This window comes from Pseudophryne corroboree, chromosome 6 (assembly GCF_028390025.1).
Source record: "Pseudophryne corroboree isolate aPseCor3 chromosome 6, aPseCor3.hap2, whole genome shotgun sequence".
NCBI lineage: Eukaryota > Metazoa > Chordata > Amphibia > Anura > Myobatrachidae > Pseudophryne > Pseudophryne corroboree.
In genome coordinates this window covers 138,824,441-138,844,280 of record NC_086449.1, presented here as the reverse complement: position 1 = coordinate 138,844,280, position 19,840 = coordinate 138,824,441, and the positions used below count along the sequence as shown (strand labels likewise).

The following is a 19,840-nucleotide window of genomic DNA, read 5'->3' as shown; positions in this document are numbered from 1 at the left end:
TGTATCGCAGCTAAAACTATTTCCCTCTCTGGGGGAGAGGCTGGCAAAGCAGACTTGAAAAATCGGCGAGGAGGCACTTCTTCGAATTCCAGTTTGTAGCTTTGGGATACAATTTCTATCGCCCAAGGATCCACATCTGACAGAACCCAGATCTGGCTGAAGAGTCGAAGACGTGCCCCCACCGGCGCGGACTCCCGCAGTGGAGCCCCAGCGTCATGCGGTGGATTTTGTAGAAGCCGGGGAGGACTTCTGCTCCTGGGAACTAGCCGTAGCAGGCATTCTTTTCCCTCTACCCTTACCTCTGGCGAGGAAGGAAGAGCCCCGGCCCCTTCTGGACTTATGCGACCGAAAGGACTGCATCTGATATTGTTTGCTGTGGGGGAACATAAGGCAAAAAAGAAGATTTACCCGCGGTAGCTGTGGACACCAGGTCCGCGAGGCCCTCCCCAAATAAAACCTCACCCTTGTAAGGCAAAGTTTCCATATGTCTCATTGAATCGGCATGCATACCCTCGTGTCAGGCACCAAGGGGTCCTCTGTGATATGCAAAACATCTTTTATTCCAATAATCATATAATGAATACTTTTGGCCACCCTCGGGTGTAACCTTGCATCATCGTAGTCGATACTAGAGTCAAAATCCGTGTCGGTATCAGTGTCTGCTACCTGGGACAGGGGACGTTTATGAGACCCTGAAGGGCCTTGTGACACAGTCAAAGCCATGGATTGACTCCCTGCTTTTTCTCTGGACTCTGCTTTGTCCAATCTTTTATGTAATAAAGATACATTTGCATTTAAAACATTCCACATATCCATCCAATCAGGTGTCGACTGTGCCGACGGAGACACCACAATCATCTGCTCTACCTCCTCCTTAGACGAGCCTTCCGCTTCAGACATGCCGACACACACGTACCGACACCCCCACACACACACTATATATATATATATATATATATATATATATATATATATATATATATATATATAGAGAGAGAGAGAGAGAGAGAGAGAGAGAGAGAGAGAGAGAGAGAGACAGTCCCACAGTCCCCCAATAAGGCCCTTTGGAGAGACAGAGAGAGAGTTTGCCAGCACACACCCAGCGCCACTGGACACTGGAACAAAATCCCAGTCTGTACAGCGCTTTATATATCAATAATACACTGACTGCGCCAAATAAATGTGCCCCCCCCCCCTCCTTTTTGCCCTCTGTACTTGTGTTCAGCAGGGGAGAGTCCGGGGAGCAGCTTCTCTGCAGCGTGCTGTGGAGAAAATGGCGCTGGTTAGTGCTGGAGGATCAAGCTCCGCCCCCTCAACGGCGGGCTTCGGTCCCGCTCAAATTCTTTATACTGGCGGGGGTTTATTTAATATACTGCCGCCGCAGTATATATAGGTCAGCCAGTGTCCCTTGAGGTTTAATATTGCTGCCCAGGGCGCCCCCCCCTGCGCCCTGCACCCATACAGTGCCGTCAGTGTGTGTGAATGTGGGAGCAATGGCGCGCAGCGTTACCGCAGTGAAGATCTGAAGTCTTCTGCCGCCTGTGAAGTCTTCTTTCTTCTTATACTCTAATTAACAAATAAAGCGCTGCATACCGGAAATCATTTTTGTGCTTTTTAATAACACATTAATCAAACAATTAATTGACAAACATATAACACACATACATAGACCCGGCCGGTATTAAAATTACCTTAATGATAAAACTTATCAATCCATAAATGCAGATCTCACATCATACTCTCTATTTCAAACATGGCTATCAATGATGCATCACTGGTATGTTAATCAACTGATAACATATATATAATTGTGCTGAGGGGCCCCTAATAACTAGGATTTAACCCTCAACTAATTAGCAGCGTATGATATCCGGTGTTCAATCACAATTATGTCCGTATAGGCCAATGGAATGCTGAGGAAGCCGCTGAGTCTTTAGGCGGAGAAACGCGTTGAGAGAGAGGTCCAAAGCACACGGACCTGGTCATATCTACATCTGGGACACATCTACCTAAACGGGTCTGAGGTGAGGCGTAGTATAAGGGAGGAGTCGGCAGCAGAGACTTTGTTACAGCAGACAATCAGCTGGTCGGTGAGAACCCCTGACAAACAAAGCCCGCTCAGTAACCAGTGCCCAGGACAGAATATGAGAGCCTCATTCAGAGGGCTGTTTATTATTATGGTTGTATGTGTCAGATTGTGTTTGGTCTGTGTCCCCGGAGGGGGCGCTAGTGGGTCAGTGGAGGTAGGAGGAAAGAGACGAGGAGGTTGAATCACGTTCTTGCGCATGAGCGCAATGGTATTTATTCAGCAGATAAGTATAACAGAAATGCAGCAGAAATAATAATAATAATAGCAGATGAAAAAGTCAAACACTTGGAATGATAACAACAGTCTATGGCAATGGGTGATAGGTGAGTTGAGAAATCATATCCGGAAATATAAAACAACGGAATGAATGTCAATGAAATGATTCTGGTTTAGAAACCAGTGCAGGGTTTTAAAACAGAGAACTAAGGCAGTAGATGGATATTGCAAACCTGAGCATAAGCAGGAGACCAACTCACAGTGCAGGTGATGAGGCACTGGCAGCAGCAAGCTGTGTCACAGGTGGAGGAAATGAACACACCTGGAGTTTAGTCTTCAACTGCAGGCTGAAGCACACAAGGTAGTGATGAGTGTGAAGCCCAATGCAGGTTGCTGGTATTGCTGAGCCTTGAAGTTCCACGGGAGAAATGTAGAATCACCAGGAGTATAAGTTCTTAGCAGAGAACCAGGAACTCAGGAGAAACAGGAGCCGATCCTTTCATGCGAGTTGTCAGAATGACACAAAGTCCAGGATGCCTGTGAGGTGAAACTGCAGCCTCCTATATACCCCATGGTGTGCAGGGATTGGATGGAGGAAAGGAAAGTGGGTGCGGCCACGCACCGGATTGGCCGCAGCATACTAGCTGTTTGGAGACTGTCATGGCGGCGCCCACGCCGCGGCCTAGCAGGGACGCGGCGCGCACACGCCCGCTGGCTCAGGAGTGCCCCCAGGATCCAGATGATGTCCCATGGCAGGGGCATAGGCGACAGGTGACCGCAGGGAGCCAGGACGGAGTCCGCAGCGGCGGACGGATGCCAGCCTGGTAAGTCGATTCCTGACAGTACCCCCTCCTTTAGGGGTGGACACCGAACACCCACGTGGTTTGGAGGGATGAGTGCTGTGGAAGACACGGACCAACCTAGGAGCATGGACATCAGATGAATTCACCCAGCTTCTCTCCTCTGGGCCATAACCGAACCAATCGACCAGGTACTGGAGACGTCCATACCGGCAACGAGAGTCCAGAATCTTGTTGATCTCAAATTCCACGCCCCGCTGAGTTCGAACCTTGGGACCTGCTGGAAGAGTATTCTGAAAGCGGTTTAGGACTAGAGGTCTGAGGAGAGAAATGTGAAAGGCATTAGGAATACGAAGTGAAGGTGGTAATTTCAACTTGTAAGCCACTGGGTTGATGACACTCTCAATAGGGTAAGGACCAATGAAGCGTGGTGCGAACTTCATGGATGGGACCCTGAGACGAAGGTTGCGGGTTGATAACCAAACCCTGTCCCCCGGTTTCAAATGGGGAACCGCACGTCTCTTACGGTCGGCATAGACCTTGTATCGACTGGAGGCTTTTTTGAGGGAAACATGAATCTTTTTCCAAATGGAGGAAAACTGAGTCAGGACCGTAGTGGCAGCAGGAACATCCATATGAGGGAGTTCTTGGAATTCAGGTACTCGGGGATGTTGCCCATAGACTGCAAAGAATGGTGTCGTTTCTGTAGCAGTATGGTAACGAAAGTTATGGGCAAACTCGGCCCATGGGAGCAGATTAAACCAATCATCCTGGGAGGATGTCACATATAGCCGTAGGAAAGTCTCAAGTTCTTGATTGACTCTCTCTGTCTGCCCATTCGTCTGAGGATGGTATGAAGACGAGAATTTCAATTTTATCTGCATGGCAGAACAGAGGGCCCTCCAAAACCTCGCTACAAACTGTACCCCCCGATCAGATATTATTTCGGAGGGTAAACCGTGTAAACGGAAGATCTCCTGTAGGAAGATCTGGGCAAGTTTCGGGGCAGAAGGGAGACCCTGGAGAGGAACGAAATGAGCCATCTTGGAAAATCTGTCCACTACAACCCAAATAGTGTTATGTCCCTGAGAAGGTGGAAGATCAGTGATAAAATCCATTGATAGGTGAGACCAAGGACGACTAGGGACTGATAAGGGTTGTAACTGACCTGCTGGAGACTGACGAGGAGTCTTGTGCTGCACACATTTAGGACAGGATGCCACGAAATCCTGGATGTCCACTTTCATCTTTGGCCACCAATATGATGCAGAAAGGAACTTGAATGTCTTCAGGACACCAGGATGACCAGTGAACTTGGATTGGTGGGCCCAAGCTAGCAACTTGGGACGGAGTTCTGGGGAAACAAAAGTCTTACCCGGAGGTGGAGCTGGAGAGACTTGAGAGGTAGCGAAAACCACGGGACTCAGGATGGAATGTGGCACAGAGTCAGATGTTCCCTCGTCTGATTCCATGGACCGGGATAATGCGTCGGCTTTCACATTCTGTGAACCTGGGCGGAAATGAAGCTTAAAATTAAAACGTGAGAAAAACATAGCCCACCTGGACTGGCGAGGGTTAAGGCACTGAGCTGCTTTTAGGTATAGCAGGTTCTTATGATCCGTGAAGATGTTAAACGGATGTTTGGCCCCTTCTAGGAGATATCTCCATTCCTCGAGAGCCAGTTTGATTGCCAGTAACTCTTGATCTCCCACGGAGTAGTTAGCTTCTGCAGGAAGAAACTTGCGAGAATAGAATCCACAAGGGTGGACTTTCCCATCAGATCCCTTCTGGGAGAGAACAGCTCCAACCCCAACTGTAGAGGCATCTACCTCCAACTCGAACGGCCTGTTGACATCTGGCTGTGACAGCACTGGAGCAGACATAAAGGCTAGCTTGATCTTCCGGAAGGCTGCCAAGGCTTCTTCTGACCAGTTGGAATGATCTGCCCCTTTCCGAGTCAGGTTGGTAATAGGAGCGATGAGAGTGGAGAATCCTCGAATAAATTTTCTATAATAGTTGGCAAAACCCAGGAACCGCTGGATAGACTTGAGGGAATTTGGAATGGACCAATTGGCAATGGCTTCCAATTTTGCCGGGTCCATCTGAAGATCCGATCCGGAAATTATATACCCCAGGAAGGGTATAGAGGGAACTTCGAAGGTGCATTTGGATAATTTCCCGTAGAGACGGTTCTCACGAAGACGTCGGAGAACTTCACAGACTTGTAGGCGATGAGATGGAAGGTCTTGAGAAAAGATAAGAATATCATCTAAATAAACAACGAGGTACTTATACAGGACATCACGAAAAATTTCGTTCACGAAGTGTTGGAATACCGCTGGAGCATTACTCAACCCAAATGGCATTACCAGGTATTCATAATGGCCATCTCGAGTGTTGAAGGCTGTCTTCCACTCGTCACCACTCCGGATTCTGATGAGATTATAGGCACCGCGGAGATCTAACTTGGTGAAGATGCGAGCCCCCTTAACTCTATCAAACAGTTCGGTAATGAGTGGTAAAGGATAACTATTCTTGACGGTAATGTCGTTGAGACCCCGATAGTCAATGCATGGACGCAGTCCTCCATCCTTCTTTTTGACAAAGAAGAAACCTGCACCAGCGGGTGATGATGACGGACGGATAAATCCTTTCTGAAGATACTCTCTAATGTAGTTACTCATCGCCTCTGTTTCAGGAACAGACAAAGGATAGGTGCGCCCCCTGGGTGGCTTCTTGCCAGGAAGGAGATCAATGGGACAATCCCATTCCCTATGGGGCGGCAGGATATCAGCAGCCTTTTCGCAGAAGACGTCTGCGAAGTCTTGATAAACTGCTGGGAGACTTAGCTGTGACTTCACTTCGGTAGACTTAATGGGACACACTTGGGCTAAGCAGGAATGATGACAGTGTGAACCCCATGAGGTAAGCTGCAACGTTGTCCAGTCGAACTGTGGGTTATGTAGCTGGAGCCAAGGCATGCCCAAGACAATCTCCTGGGTGGCTTGAGGAATGACCAGGAACTTGATAATTTCTGAATGGAGAAATCCAACTCCCAGAACCACTGGGGTAGTTTGATGTGAAATGTTCCCTTTGGAGATTCTACTACCATCCACAGCAGTAATGTATACAGGACAAGAAAGTTCACAGGTAGACAGGCAAAATTTGTTTACCGCAGCTTGGGTGATAAAATTTCCTGCAGCACCGCAGTCCACTAATGCTGACGCAGACTGGAGCCCAACGGAAGTTTCTAGCGTCACTGGAAGAATGAGATCTTGTTGAGAAGGAGCTTGACTGAATGATCCTAACTTGACTCCTCCCTTACAAGTCAGGATCTGGCGTTTCCCGAACGCATCGTGCAGGAGTTAATTTGATGACCCGCAGCAGCACAGTATAGGCAGAGCCTCTCTCGTATTCTTCTTGCCCGTTCCTCAGGGGTTAGGTGGGACCTATTTCCCTGCATAGGCTCGTCAGAAGAAGAAGGAGGCTGGAACTGTACAGAGGGTATGAACCTTACTCTGCGAGGCTCACTCCGAGCGCGTTCATTATTGCGTTCGCGGATGCGAGAGTCCAGCTTTATACACAGGGAGATCAAGTCAGACAGTTGAACAGGAATGTCACGGGTTGCCAGTTCGTCCTTGATCCGATCCGAAAGTCCGTGCCAGAAGGTTGCTACCAGAGCTTGGTTGTTCCATTGGACTTCTGCAGCCAACGTCTGGAACTGGATGACATATTGTCCCATGCTTCGGTTACCTTGACGAATTTGGATCAGGTCTGCCGAAGCTGATGTTGCACGACCAGGCTCGTCAAAGATCCGTCTAAAGGTTGACACGAAGTCTGAGTAGTTATTGATCAGAGGGTCAGCACGTTCCCACAGAGGAGACACCCAATTCAGAGCAGATCCAGAGAGTAAGGAAATGATGTAGGCAACCTTGGACCTTGGTGTAGGAAAGTTATGTGGCAATAACTCAAACTGTATTTCGCACTGATTAAGAAACCCGCGACATAATTTAGGACTGCCATCATATTTGCTCGGCACGGGCAGGTGCAGACGTGACACTGGAGCTGATGCAGCCGACATAGAAGAACTTACAGCACTGGCAGGTGCTGGGGTAACAGTAGGTGAGAGTACACTTGGCAGGGACTGCTGCAGTGTATCCAATCGGGAGGACATCCCTTGTAGAAAGTGAAGCATCTGCTGCTGCGCAACCTCTTGACCATCCAGACGGGAGACCAGATTTTGCAAGGCCTCTGACCCCACACTCCGTCCACCATCCGAGTCCATCGATCCTGGACTTACTGTCAGATTGTGTTTGGTCTGTGTCCCCGGAGGGGGCGCTAGTGGGTCAGTGGAAGTAGGAGGAAAGAGACGAGGAGGTTGAATCACGTTCTTGCGCATGAGCGCAATGGTATTTATTCAGCAGATAAGTATAACAGAAATGCAGCAGAAATAATAATAATAATAGCAGATGAAAAAGTCAAACACTTGGAATGATAACAACAGTCTATGGCAATGGGTGATAGGTGAGTTGAGAAATCATATCCGGAAATATAAAACAACGGAATGAATGTCAATGAAATGATTCTGGTTTAGAAACCAGTGCAGGGTTTTAAAACAGAGAACTAAGGCAGTAGATGGATATTGCAAACCTGAGCATAAGCAGGAGACCAACTCACAGTGCAGGTGATGAGGCACTGGCAGCAGCAAGCTGTGTCACAGGTGGAGGAAATGAACCAACCTGGAGTTTAGTCTTCAACTGCAGGCTGAAGCACACAAGGTAGTGATGAGTGTGAAGCCCAATGCAGGTTGCTGGTATTGCTGAGCCTTGAAGTTCCACGGGAGAAATGTAGAATCACCAGGAGTATAAGTTCTTAGCAGAGAACCAGGAACTCAGGAGAAACAGGAGCCGATCCTTTCATGCGAGTTGTCAGAATGACACAAAGTCCAGGATGCCTGTGAGGTGAAACTGCAGCCTCCTATATACCCCATGGTGTGCAGGGATTGGATGGAGGAAAGGAAAGTGGGTGCGGCCACGCACCGGATTGGCCGCAGCATACTAGCTGTTTGGAGACTGTCATGGCGGCGCCCACGCCGCGGCCTAGCAGGGACGCGGCGCGCACACGCCCGCTGGCTCAGGAGTGCCCCCAGGATCCAGATGATGTCCCATGGCAGGGGCATAGGCGACAGGTGACCGCAGGGAGCCAGGACGGAGTCCGCAGCGGCGGACGGATGCCAGCCTGGTAAGTCGATTCCTGACAGTATGTCCATGTTAATTTTGGAGGACTGCAGTGACTCACTAACCATCATTTGACCTAATCTAAGTTACGGACATTGCTGGCTCTACTAACCAATTAACCTGTCATTTGGATATTAACACATTCAGCATTCCATTGGCCTATACGGACATAATTGTGATTGAACACCGGATATCATACGCTGCTAATTAGTTGAGGGTTGAATCCTAGTTATTAGGGGCCCCTCAGCACAATTATATATATGTTATCAGTTGATTAACATACCAGTGATGCATCATTGATAGGCCATGTTTGAAATAGAGAGTATGATGTGAGATCTGCATTTATGGATTGATAAGTTTTATCATTAAGGTAATTTTAATACCGGCCGGGTCTATGTATGTGTGTTATATGTTTGTCAATTAATTGTTTGATTAATGTGTTATTAAAAAGCAAAAAAATTATTTCCGGTATGCAGCGCTTTATTTGTTAATTAGTTTGTAGTTTTTTTTACTTTTTTGGGAGAATCAGTGATCTCCTGGATAGAGCTGCAGCATATCCTGACATTTAGTGACTTTATATAGGAGATTCCTTACTAAGTCAGCGCCGAGTTATATACTTTTTTCTTCTTCTTCTTCTTATACTCACCCGCCTTCTATCTTCCGGCTCTGTGAGGAGGACGGCGGCGCGGCTCCGGGACGAACAGCGAGGATGAGACCTGCGTTCCAACCCTCTGGAGCTAATGGTGTCCAGTAGCCTAAGAAGCAGAGCCTATCATTTAAGTAGGCTCTCCCCTCAGTCCCACGATGCAGGGAGCCTGTTGCCAGCAGTGCTCCCTGAAAATAAAAAAAACCTAACAAAAGTCTTTTTCAGAGAAACTCAGTAGAGCTCCCCTGCAGTGCATCCAGTCTCCTCTGGGCACAGGATCTAACTGAGGTCTGGAGGAGGGGCATAGAGGGAGGAGCCAGTGCACACCCATTCTAAAGTCTTAGAGTGCCCATGTCTCCTGCGGAGCCCATCTATACCCCATGGTCCTTACGGAGTCCCCAGCATCCTCTAGGACGTAAGAGAAAGGTTTTTATTTTTATGCTCACTTTTTAAAATACACCATATATTTCAGAAAAGCAGCAACAATCCATTTTCTGTATGGAGGCCCAGAACAGAGAGCGGTAAAAAGAAGAGGATAAGGTGTGAAACACTGCTCATGGATCAGACTGTACATAAGAATGCCTCCCCTTACACTATTATTACCCCTTTTTACACACCCCTTTTTACACTGCTGCTAAAAACCCAGGTTATTGCAGTGATAACCCAGGAGCGTCTCAGTGTAAAAGGGTTTACTCTGGTCAGTTACCCGGGAATCTAACCTGGCTAGCTTGCAGGGTTGGTCCCAAGATGGACCTGGGTCGTGGTGGGTATGCCGGTACTGCCTAGAGAAGAGGTGGCGCTTGGAGACCATCTTATCTCCAAGCGTCGCCATCACACGGCGATGTGGTCACCAACCTGGCATATTCCCGGGTCGGGCCGCCTATCTGAAAGGGGTTTTTCAGAGTTGCCCCCAGGAAGGACCTGTGCACAAATCCCGGGTGCTACTCAGCATTTTAGAATAAAAGGGATATCATTTCAGTGTACTTGCTGTGCAGGTTTTTAAATAATATATATTGTCAATTACACAAAGCATGCTGGAAAAAAGTTAGTGCGCGATAGAAAGCTGCCTCTCATGAACCACTTCGTGAAAAGCGTCACCACACACCACATGTAATAATATACAGGTTGAGTATCCCATATTAAAATATTCCGAAATACAGAATTTTTTGAGTGAAGGCCTATACACATTAGACGATGTCGCTCTGTGAGCGACATCGTCTAACGTTTCCCCCTCCCGGGCCGGCCGGTCGGCGGCCGCCTGTACGCACTGAGCGATATGACGCCCCCGCCAGCCCTGCATGAAGGTCGTGGACGACAGTCCACATCCTTCATGCATGCCCTACCGACAGCGACGACCGTTGCCGACCCGCGGGGCCGCACATCGGTCGTCGCTGGCGGCATACACACTTGACGATAAAATGAGCGACGTTGCTCGAGGAGGGGGAAAATGAGCGACGTCGCTCATTTTATCGTTAAGTGTGTATGGACCTTAAGATAGTGAAATCTTTGTTTTCTGTTGGCTCAATGTACACAAACTTTGTTTAATACACAAAGTTATTACAAATAATAAGAATTTACTCACCGGTAATTCTATTTCTCGTAGTTCGTAGTGGATGCTGGGCACTCCGTAAGGACCATGGGGAATAGCGGGCTCCGAAGGAGGCTGGGCACTCTAGAAAGATTTATGACTACCTGGTGTGCACTGGCTCCTCCCACTATGACCCTCCTCCAAGCCTCAGTTAGGACACTGTGCCCGGACGAGCAGACATAATAAGGAAGGATTTAGAATCCCGGGTAAGACTCTTACCAGCCACACCAATCACACCGTACAACTCGTGATACTATATCCAGTTTGACAGTATGAAAACAACTGAGCCTCTCAACAGATGGCTCAACAATAACCCTTTAGTTAACAATAACTATTTACAAGTATTGCAGACAATCCGCACTTGGGATGGGCGCCCAGCATCCACTACGGACTACGAGAAATAGAATTACCGGTGAGTAAATTCTTATTTTCTCTAACGTCCTAGTGGATGCTGGGAACTCCGTAAGGACCATGGGGATTATACCAAAGCTCCCAAACGGGCGGGAGAGTGCGGATGACTCTGTAGCACCGAATGAGAGAACTCCAGGTCCTCCTCAGCCAGGGTATCAAATTTGTAGAATTTTGCAAACGTGTTTGCCCCTGACCAAGTAGCTGCTCGGCAAAGTTGTAAAGCCGAGACCCCTCGGGCAGCCGCCCAAGATGAGCCCACCTTCCTTGTGGAATGGGCATTTACAGATTTTGGCTGTGGTATGCCTGCCACAGAATGTGCAAGCTGAATTGTACTACAAATCCAGCGAGCAATAGACTGCTTAGAAGCAGGAGCACCCAGTTTGTTGGGTGCATACAGGATAAACAGCGAGTCAGAGTTTCTGACTCCAGCCGTCCTGGAACATATATTTTCAGGGCCCTGACAACGTCTAGCAACTTGGAGTCCTCCAATTCACTAGTAGCCGCCGGCACCACAATAGGCTGGGTCAGGTGAAACGCTGACACCACCTTAGGAAGAAATTGGGGACGAGTCCTCAATTCTGCCCTATCCATATGGAAAATCAGATAAGGGCTTTTACATGATAAAGCCGCCAATTCTGACACTCGCCTGGCTGAAGCCAAGGCCAATAACATGACCACTTTCCACGTGAGATATTTTAGATCCACGGTTTTTAGTGGCTCAAACCAATGTGATTTTAAGAAACTCAACACCACGTTGAGATCCCCAGGTGCCACAGGGGGCACAAACGGGGGCTGAATATGCAGCACTCCTTTCACAATGTCTGAACTTCAGGTACTGAAGCTAATTCTTTTTGAAAGAAAATCGACAGAGCAGAGATCTGTACTTTAATGGAGCCTAGACTCAGGCCCATATTCACTCCTGCTTGCAGGAATTGTAGAAATCGACCTAGTGGAAATTCCTCTGTTGGGGCCTTTTTGGCCTCGCACCATGCAACATATTTCCGCCACATGCGGTGATAATGCTTTGCCGTAACATCTTTCCTGGCTTTAATAAGCGCAGGAATGACTTCTTCTGGAATACCCTTTTCCTTCAGGATCCGGCGCTCAATCGCCATGCCGTCAAACGCAGCCGCGGTAAGTCTTGGAACAGACAGGGCCCCTGCTGAAGCAGGTCCTGTCTGAGCGGCAGAGGCCATGGGTCCTCTGATATCATTTCCTGAAGTTCCGGGTACCACGCTCGTCTTGGCCAATCCGGAACCACGAGTATCGTTCTTACTCCTCGCCATCTTATTATTCTCAGTACCTTTGGTATGAGAGGCAGAGTAGGGAACACATAAACCGACACTTACACCCACGGTGTCACTATAGCGTCCACAGCTATCGCCTGAGGGTCCCTTGACCTGGCGCAATATCTCTTTAGCTTTTTGTTGAGGCGGGACGCCATCCTGTCCACCTGTGGCCTTTCCCAACGGTTTACCAACAGCAGGAAGACTTCTGGATGATGTCCCCACTCTCCCGGGTGTAGGTCGTGTCTGCTGAGGAAGTCTGCTTCCCAGTTGTCCACTCCCGGAATGAACACTGCTGACAGTGCTAGTACGTGATTTTCCGCCCATCGGAGAATCCTTGTGGCTTCTGCCATTGCCATCCTGCTTCTTGTGCCGCCCTGTCGGGTCACATGGGCGACTGCCGTGATGTTGTCTGACTGTATCAGTACCGGCTGGTTTTGAAGCAGGGGTCTTGCCTGACTTAGGGCATTGTAAATGGCCCTCGGTTCCAGAATTTATATGTAGGGAAGTCTCCTGACTTGACCATAGGCCCTGGAAGTTTCTTCCCTGTGTGACTGCTCCCCAGCCTTGAAGGCTGGCATCCGTGGTCACCAGGACCCAGTCCTGTATGCCGAAACTGCGGCCCTCTAGAAGATGAGCACCCTGCATCCACCACAGTAGAGACACCCTGGTCCTTGGAGACAGGGTTATCATTTGATGCATTTGAAGATGCGATCCCGACCACTTATCTAAGAGGTCTCACTGGAAGGTCCTCGCATGGAACCTGCCGAATGGAATTGCTTCGTATGAAGCCACCATTTTTCCCAGGACTCGTGTGCAACGATGCACCGATACCCTTTTTGGTTTTAGGAGGTCTCTGACTAGAGATGACAGCTCCTTGGCTTTCTCCTGCGGGAGAAACACTTTTTTCTGTTCTGTGTCCAAAATCATCCCCAGGAACAGTAAGCGAGTGGAAGGAACCAGCTGTGACTTTGGAATGTTCAGAATCCAGCCATGCTGTTGTAGCACCTCCTGAGATAGTGCTACTCCGACCAGTAACTGCTCCCTGGACCTTGCCTTTATAAGGAGATCGTCCAAGTATGGGATAAATAAAAACTCCCTTTTTTTTGAAGGAGTATCATCATTTCTGCCATTACCTTGGTAAACACCCTCGGTGCCGTGGACAGTCCAAACGGTAGTGTCTGGAATTGGTAATGGCAATCCTGTACCACAATCTGAGGTACTCCTGGTGAGGAAGGTAAATAGGGACATGCAGGTAAGCATCCTTGATGTCCAGGGATACCATGTAATCCCCCTCGTCCAGGCTTGCAATAACCGCCCTGAGCGATTCCATCTTGAACTTTGTTATGTAAGTGTTCAAGGATTTCCATTTTTAAAATGGGTCTCACCGAACCGGCTGATTTCGGTACCACAAACAGTGTGGAATAGTAACCCCGTCCTTGTTGAAGTAGGGGCACCTTGACTATCACCTGCTGGGAATACAGCTTGTGAATTGCCTCTAGCACAGCCTCCCTGCCTGAGGGAGTTGTCGGCAAGGCAGATTTGAGGAAACGGCGGGGGGGAGACGCCTCGACTTCCAGCTTGTACCCCTGAGATACTACTTGAAGGATCCAGGGATCCACCTGTGAGCGAGCCCACTGATCACTGAAATTTTTGAGGCGGCCCCCCACCGTACCTGGCTACGCCTGTGGAGCCCCCGCGTCATGTGGTGGACTCAGAGAAAGCAGGGGAAAAATTTTGATTCTGGGAACTGGCTGCTGGTGCAGCTTTTTTCCTCTTCCCTCGTTTGACCCGCCTGCTTTTTTGAAGCCGAAAGGACTGTACCTGATAATACAGTGCGTTTCTTAGGCTGTGAGGAACCTGAGGTAAAATATTTTCATCCCAGCTGTTGCTGTGGATACGAGGTCCCAGAGACCATCCCCAACCAATTCCTCACCCTTATAAGGCTCTATGTGCCTTTTAAAGTCAGCATCACCTGTCCAGTGTCGGGTCTCCAATACCCTCCTGACAGAATGGACATTGCAATAATTCAGGATGCCAGCCGGCAAAATATTCCTCTGTGCATCCCTCATATATAAGACGACGTCTTATGTTCGCAAAATAGTATCCCTGTTTGAAAGGGGTACAGACCACGCTGCAGCAGTCTGCAGGTCTCAGTCTAGTACCTGAGTGTGTAATTACAGACTTCAGGATAGCCTCCTGCTATTTATCAGCAGGTACCTTCAAAGTGGCCGTATCCTAAGACGGCAGTGCCACCTTGACAAACGTGTGAGCGCCTTATCCACCCTAGGGGATATCTCCCAGCGTAACTTATCCTCTGGCGGGAAAGGGTACGCCATCAGTAACTTGTTAGAAATTACCAGTTTCTTATCGGGGAAACCCACGCTTTTTCACACTTCATTCACTCATTTGATGGGGGAACAAAACACTGCCTGCTTTTTCTCCCCACACATAAAACCCTTTGTTTTTAGTGGTACTTGGGTTAATGTCAGAAATGTGTAACACACTTTATATTGCCGGGATCATGTAACGGATGTTCCTAGTGGATTGTGTATATGTCTCAACCTCGTCGACACTGGAGTCAGACTCCGTGTCGACATCTGTGTCTGCCATCTGAGGGAGCGTTGATGGCCTTTGAGACGTCTGGGCAGGCGCGGGCTGAGAAGCCGGCTGTCCCATAGCTGTTACGTCATCCAGCCTTTTATGTAAGGAGTTGACACTGTCGGTTAATACCTTCCACCTATCCATCCACTCTGGTGTCGGCCCACAGGGGCGACATCTCATTTATCGGCATCTGCTCCGCCTCCACATAAGTCTCCTCATCAAACATGTCGACACAGCCGTACCGACACACCGCACACACACAAGGAATGCTCCAATGAGGACAGGATCCACAAAAGCCCTTTGGGGGGACAGAGTGAGAGTATGCCAGCACACACCAGAGCGCTATATAATGCAGGGACTAACTGAGTTATGTCCCCTATAGCTGCTTTTATATAATTTATACTGCGCCTAAATTTAGTGCCCCCCCTCTCTGTTTTAACCCTGTTCTGTATGTAGACTGCAGGGGAGAGCCAGGGAGCTTCCCTCCAACGGAGCTGTGAGGGAAAAATGGCGCCAGTGTGCTGAGGAGATAGGCTCCGCCCCTTTTTCGCGGACTTTTCTCCCGCATTTTTATGGAATCTGGCAGGGGTTAATATACATCCATATAGCCCTGGGGGTTATATGTGATGTATTTTTGCCAGCCAAGGTGTTTATATTGCTGCTCAGGGCGCCCCCCCCCCAGCGCCCTGCACCCACCAGTGACCGGAGTGTGTGGTGTGCATGAGGAGCAATGGCGCACAGCTGCAGTGCTGTGCGCTACCTTGGTGAAGACTGATGTCTTCTGCCGCCGTTTTTCCGGACCTCTTCTTGCTTCTGGCTCTGTAAGGGGGACGGCGGCGCGGCTCCGGGACCGAACACCAAGGACTGGGCCTGCGGTCGATCCCTCTGGAGCTAATGGTGTCCAGTAGCCTAAGAAGCCCAATCCGGCTGCAAGCAGGCGAGTTCGCTTCTTCTCCCCTTAGTCCCTCGCTGCAGTGAGCCTGTTGCCAGCAGGTCTCACTGAAAATAAAAAAACCTAAATCTATACTTTCTTTCTAAGGGCTCAGGAGAGCCCCTAGTGTGCATCCAACCTCGGCCGGGCACAAGATCTAACTGAGGCTTGGAGGAGGGTCATAGTGGGAGGAGCCAGTGCACACCAGGTAGTCATAAATCTTTCTAGAGTGCCCAGCCTCCTTCGGAGCCCGCTATTCCCCATGGTCCTTACGGAGTTCCCAGCATCCACTAGGACGTTAGAGAAATTGTATTAAATGACCTTCAGGCTGTGTATAAGGTGTATATGAAACATAAATGCATTCTGTGCTTAGACTTGGGTCCCATCGCCATGATATCTCATTATGGTATACAATTATTCCAAAATACGGAAAAATCCGATATCCAAAATACTTCTGGTCCCAAGCATTTTGGATAAGGGATACTCAACCTGTATCACCAAGTAGTCCACAGGCCCTGTTGGGGTTACTTTCGGTAATACTCCTTAATAGGAGGTTAGATCCTTTTGCCTTCAATTAGACCACTTAAGTTCCCCAATACATGAAACATAATAAAGAAAGAAACACAATAGTGTATTACAGTAACCCAATCAAAGTCACATCAGTGTGGTCAATGTATCAAAAAATGCATATCAATTTAAAACTTTTGGTTTCCATGCAAAACTTACTTATAATAACAGTAATAAAACATGTAATAAACATTTAATATGCATTTTCATGTCGGGAGATATTGGTTTGCTAACGAATTTACAACAGATTGAAAAATCTAATCAAAAGAATCGCACATTAGCCAGAAGAGGTAGGTCAGGATGAGATCTATGAACCTAACCGCACAGTGACAGCATATAACACATAGCAATGCACCATTAAGATAGCTTCCAATAAATGTAAAATCATATAAAACTGATTTTAATAACTATTGCACATAGTTATATATTATTCTATTTGATTGCCATTGGTGTTTTAGCAGACTGCTGGCCTGCAGGCAGCATCATTGCATATGTAGTGCAAAAAGAGCAGTAATCAATGACTAGAAAGCATTGCATTTTACATAATTAATGACAGAGTAAACTGCATGAAGTGACCAGTCCACTGCACTCAGGAGGGGGACATAAGCACGAATATTCTGTACCAGACTGCAAAGTAACCATTGGATCAAGGTAGTCTATTCTTTTTATAGCCTGCATCTGTATAATAATGGCAATATATGCATTACATAGGCAGAATCCGGAAACAATATACATACATCAGGGCATACAGGCTGCTATCACAGCACCCATGCACTAAGACATAAATTCAGCTGCTACCTTTCTCTCCCGATAGCTCCCTCCAATCTCAGCGGCCATCAACTTTCCCGAGTCCTGGCAACCGAGCCGCGCAAGGCATGCTGGGAAGTGTAGTCTGATTGGACAGCTTTAATCATTGAAGAGGATAAAGTGTGGACTACCGTTCCCAGAAGCCTTCACTGTTTAGCAAGCGGACTAGAACTGTCTCGACAGTTCCTCTCAGCGTCCCCGGTATTAGACATAGAAGTCGACGGTGGCGGACATTTTCCTGGAGACTACGCTTCATTAAAGATAGGAAAATGTCTCCCGCAAGAGGAGACAGGCTGAACTCATTATCATAAGTCCAGCTCAAGATGCAGCCGCAGATGTGTTTCGCACTCTCCTAAATCTGGAGAAGAGATACAGCGATATATATTGCTTATCGAACTCCGATTGTCAGTGTTTTCGCTCCCCTTCTGCTGCATTTTCCCTACTTTAAAGCCGTCTCTCTGCACAATGCAATTTGTGGCTTTGATCATTTGTACGCCAGCCAGTCACTATGGTAACCGCTGCAGCTGTCTATTCCCACCTCACAGGGGGTCATAGGCAGACAGTATGCACAGCAATAGATAATGTGCCTTGTTTGTTTTATATATTTACCCAGGGTCATTTCTCTTGCCTTGCATGCTGGGTGCAATTTGCAATTTCTGTCCTTTCTTGCATGACTTAAACCTTCTAAAAAAATCTATTTAAGATTCAATAGTAGTATGATTATGTATAGTAGTAGTGACTTTATGCTGTTTAGGTGTAGTGTCCTGTCCGTATTGATAATGTCAATTATTATCTTTAAACATAAAGCTATAACTTTAAATACACCTTTATCGTGGGGCCGCTGCAGCCGCTGGATTGAATACACACGCTACGTACTGTGTACGCTATTTGCGTACAGAGTCCTATAGCTTACGGACTTAGCGTACAGGACGCTGCGCCGGGAGTACAAAGTACACACCGCGCGCACACAATAGGATGATAGATTTTAAACCTTGTTAGTGATACAATGTAATGATACGTTTATGCTTTAAACCTTCTGCAGCACGGCACTGTAATGATGATACACTTTGTTAGGGTATGTTAACCTATTCAGGTCTGGTCTATAAACTCTCTGCAGTCATCAGTCAGAATTCTGTTCCTTTAGCAACCGGTTGGAGGTCAATAAATGATAAGATGACACAAGTTCATGTGTAACCTATGCAAATCATAAATGACCTGCTAGGGGCCGTCATAGCTTTATTATTTATAGCTTAAAGACAAAATCACGCTTGCCAATACATTTAGCCAATCAGAATACACCATGTATGTCTTGAAATACATCGATTGTCATACAATGTTCCAAGTGGCAACTAGAACAGCCTTGAAAATGGTTATTGTTTCGTTTATCAGTCTTTCGGACATAAACTCAGAAGATTTCTTTCAGCATTCTTCTCAATTAGCCTTGGATATATCTGGTGTTGCTTTGTCCGCCTTGGATACATTTAATGTTGTTTTTGTCTTTGTACAAGTCATGCTTTAGGACAAGATATTACCAACTCTGCAATATTTTTCTTAAGGACACATGAACCCATTTTGTGCATACAGTAAATATCTTAATAAATGCGAAAAAGCGTGAATCAATATATATTTGCTATACTGCGGAAGCTCCTACACTATCATTTCCCCTCTTTTTGATTCCACTTTTTCTCCCTATTCTACCTACACTAGGCCTGAACTATTCCCTTTCAGTAAACCAGTTGCCTGGATTTATAGTCCAAACCTTGGGGATTACCCTTAACAACAACCAAAGGATAAGCAACTTCATTCTTCTGGCTGGAGAGTCACTGTCAGCTTCTTCGAGTGGGAGGCGTGTAATCAGGTATTGCGACCTGACACCTTAATTTGAGTTAGGCATGGTTAGCAGCACTTGATATGGACCATCATATCTTGGTTCAAAGGTCTTTCTCACATGTCTCTTTAAATAGACCCAATCTCCTGGATTTAGCTTATGCGTAGCTGATCCTTCTGGGTCTGGAATGGAAGAAAACACTCGGCAATGGAGGTTAGTCAATGTTTTACAGACCTCCTGTACATAACCTGTTAAATCACCATGATTATGTTGTAATTGTTGTGGATAATAACAACCTGTTCTTGGAGCTGACCCAAACAATATTTCATATGGAGTCAGTTTACTAGGTCTCATAGGTGTGGTCCTAATATTGAACAAGACTATAGGTAGGCATTCTGGCCAAGTTCTTTTGGTTTCTGTCATCATTTTCTGTAGTTTTAGCTTAAGGTCAAAGTTCAGATGTTCCCCCTCCCACTCGCCTGGGGATGGTAAGGCACGTGGAAGGCCTGCTGTACCCCCAAATCTTTCATTATATGCTGCATGACTTCTCCTGTGAAATGTGTACCTCTATCTGATTCTATAACCTCAGGTATCCCAAATCTACATACTACTTCTGCTATCAGTTTCTTTGCAGTGGTTTTTTCTGTGGCTTTGCCTACTGGCCAGGCTTCGGCCCAGTGACTAAACATGTCCGTTGCTACTAGTACATATTCATATGGACCGCTTCGTGGCAACTGTATATAGTCGATTTGTAGTCTTTTGAAATGGGTAAGAGGCTTTGGGTATAGTTCCTAGAGGTTTCTTGGTTCTTTGTCCTGGATTGCTGATTC

At 47.4% G+C, this 19,840-nt stretch overlaps 1 protein-coding gene across 2 annotated transcripts in view; it reads right to left on the bottom strand.

Moving 5' to 3' along the window:
• Positions 1-17,270, bottom strand: part of ELMOD3 (ELMO domain containing 3) — a 104,274-nt gene extending 87,004 nt beyond the window's left edge. The window contains exon 1 of one of the 2 annotated variants that reach the window (XM_063931901.1): positions 17,174-17,270. The gene's annotated coding sequence lies outside the window, so the exon portion shown is untranslated. Of the gene's footprint in view, positions 1-17,112 lie in introns of both variants that reach the window. The other variant, XM_063931902.1, reaches the window with a different exon arrangement.
• Positions 17,271-19,840: the final 2,570 nt, after the last annotated feature.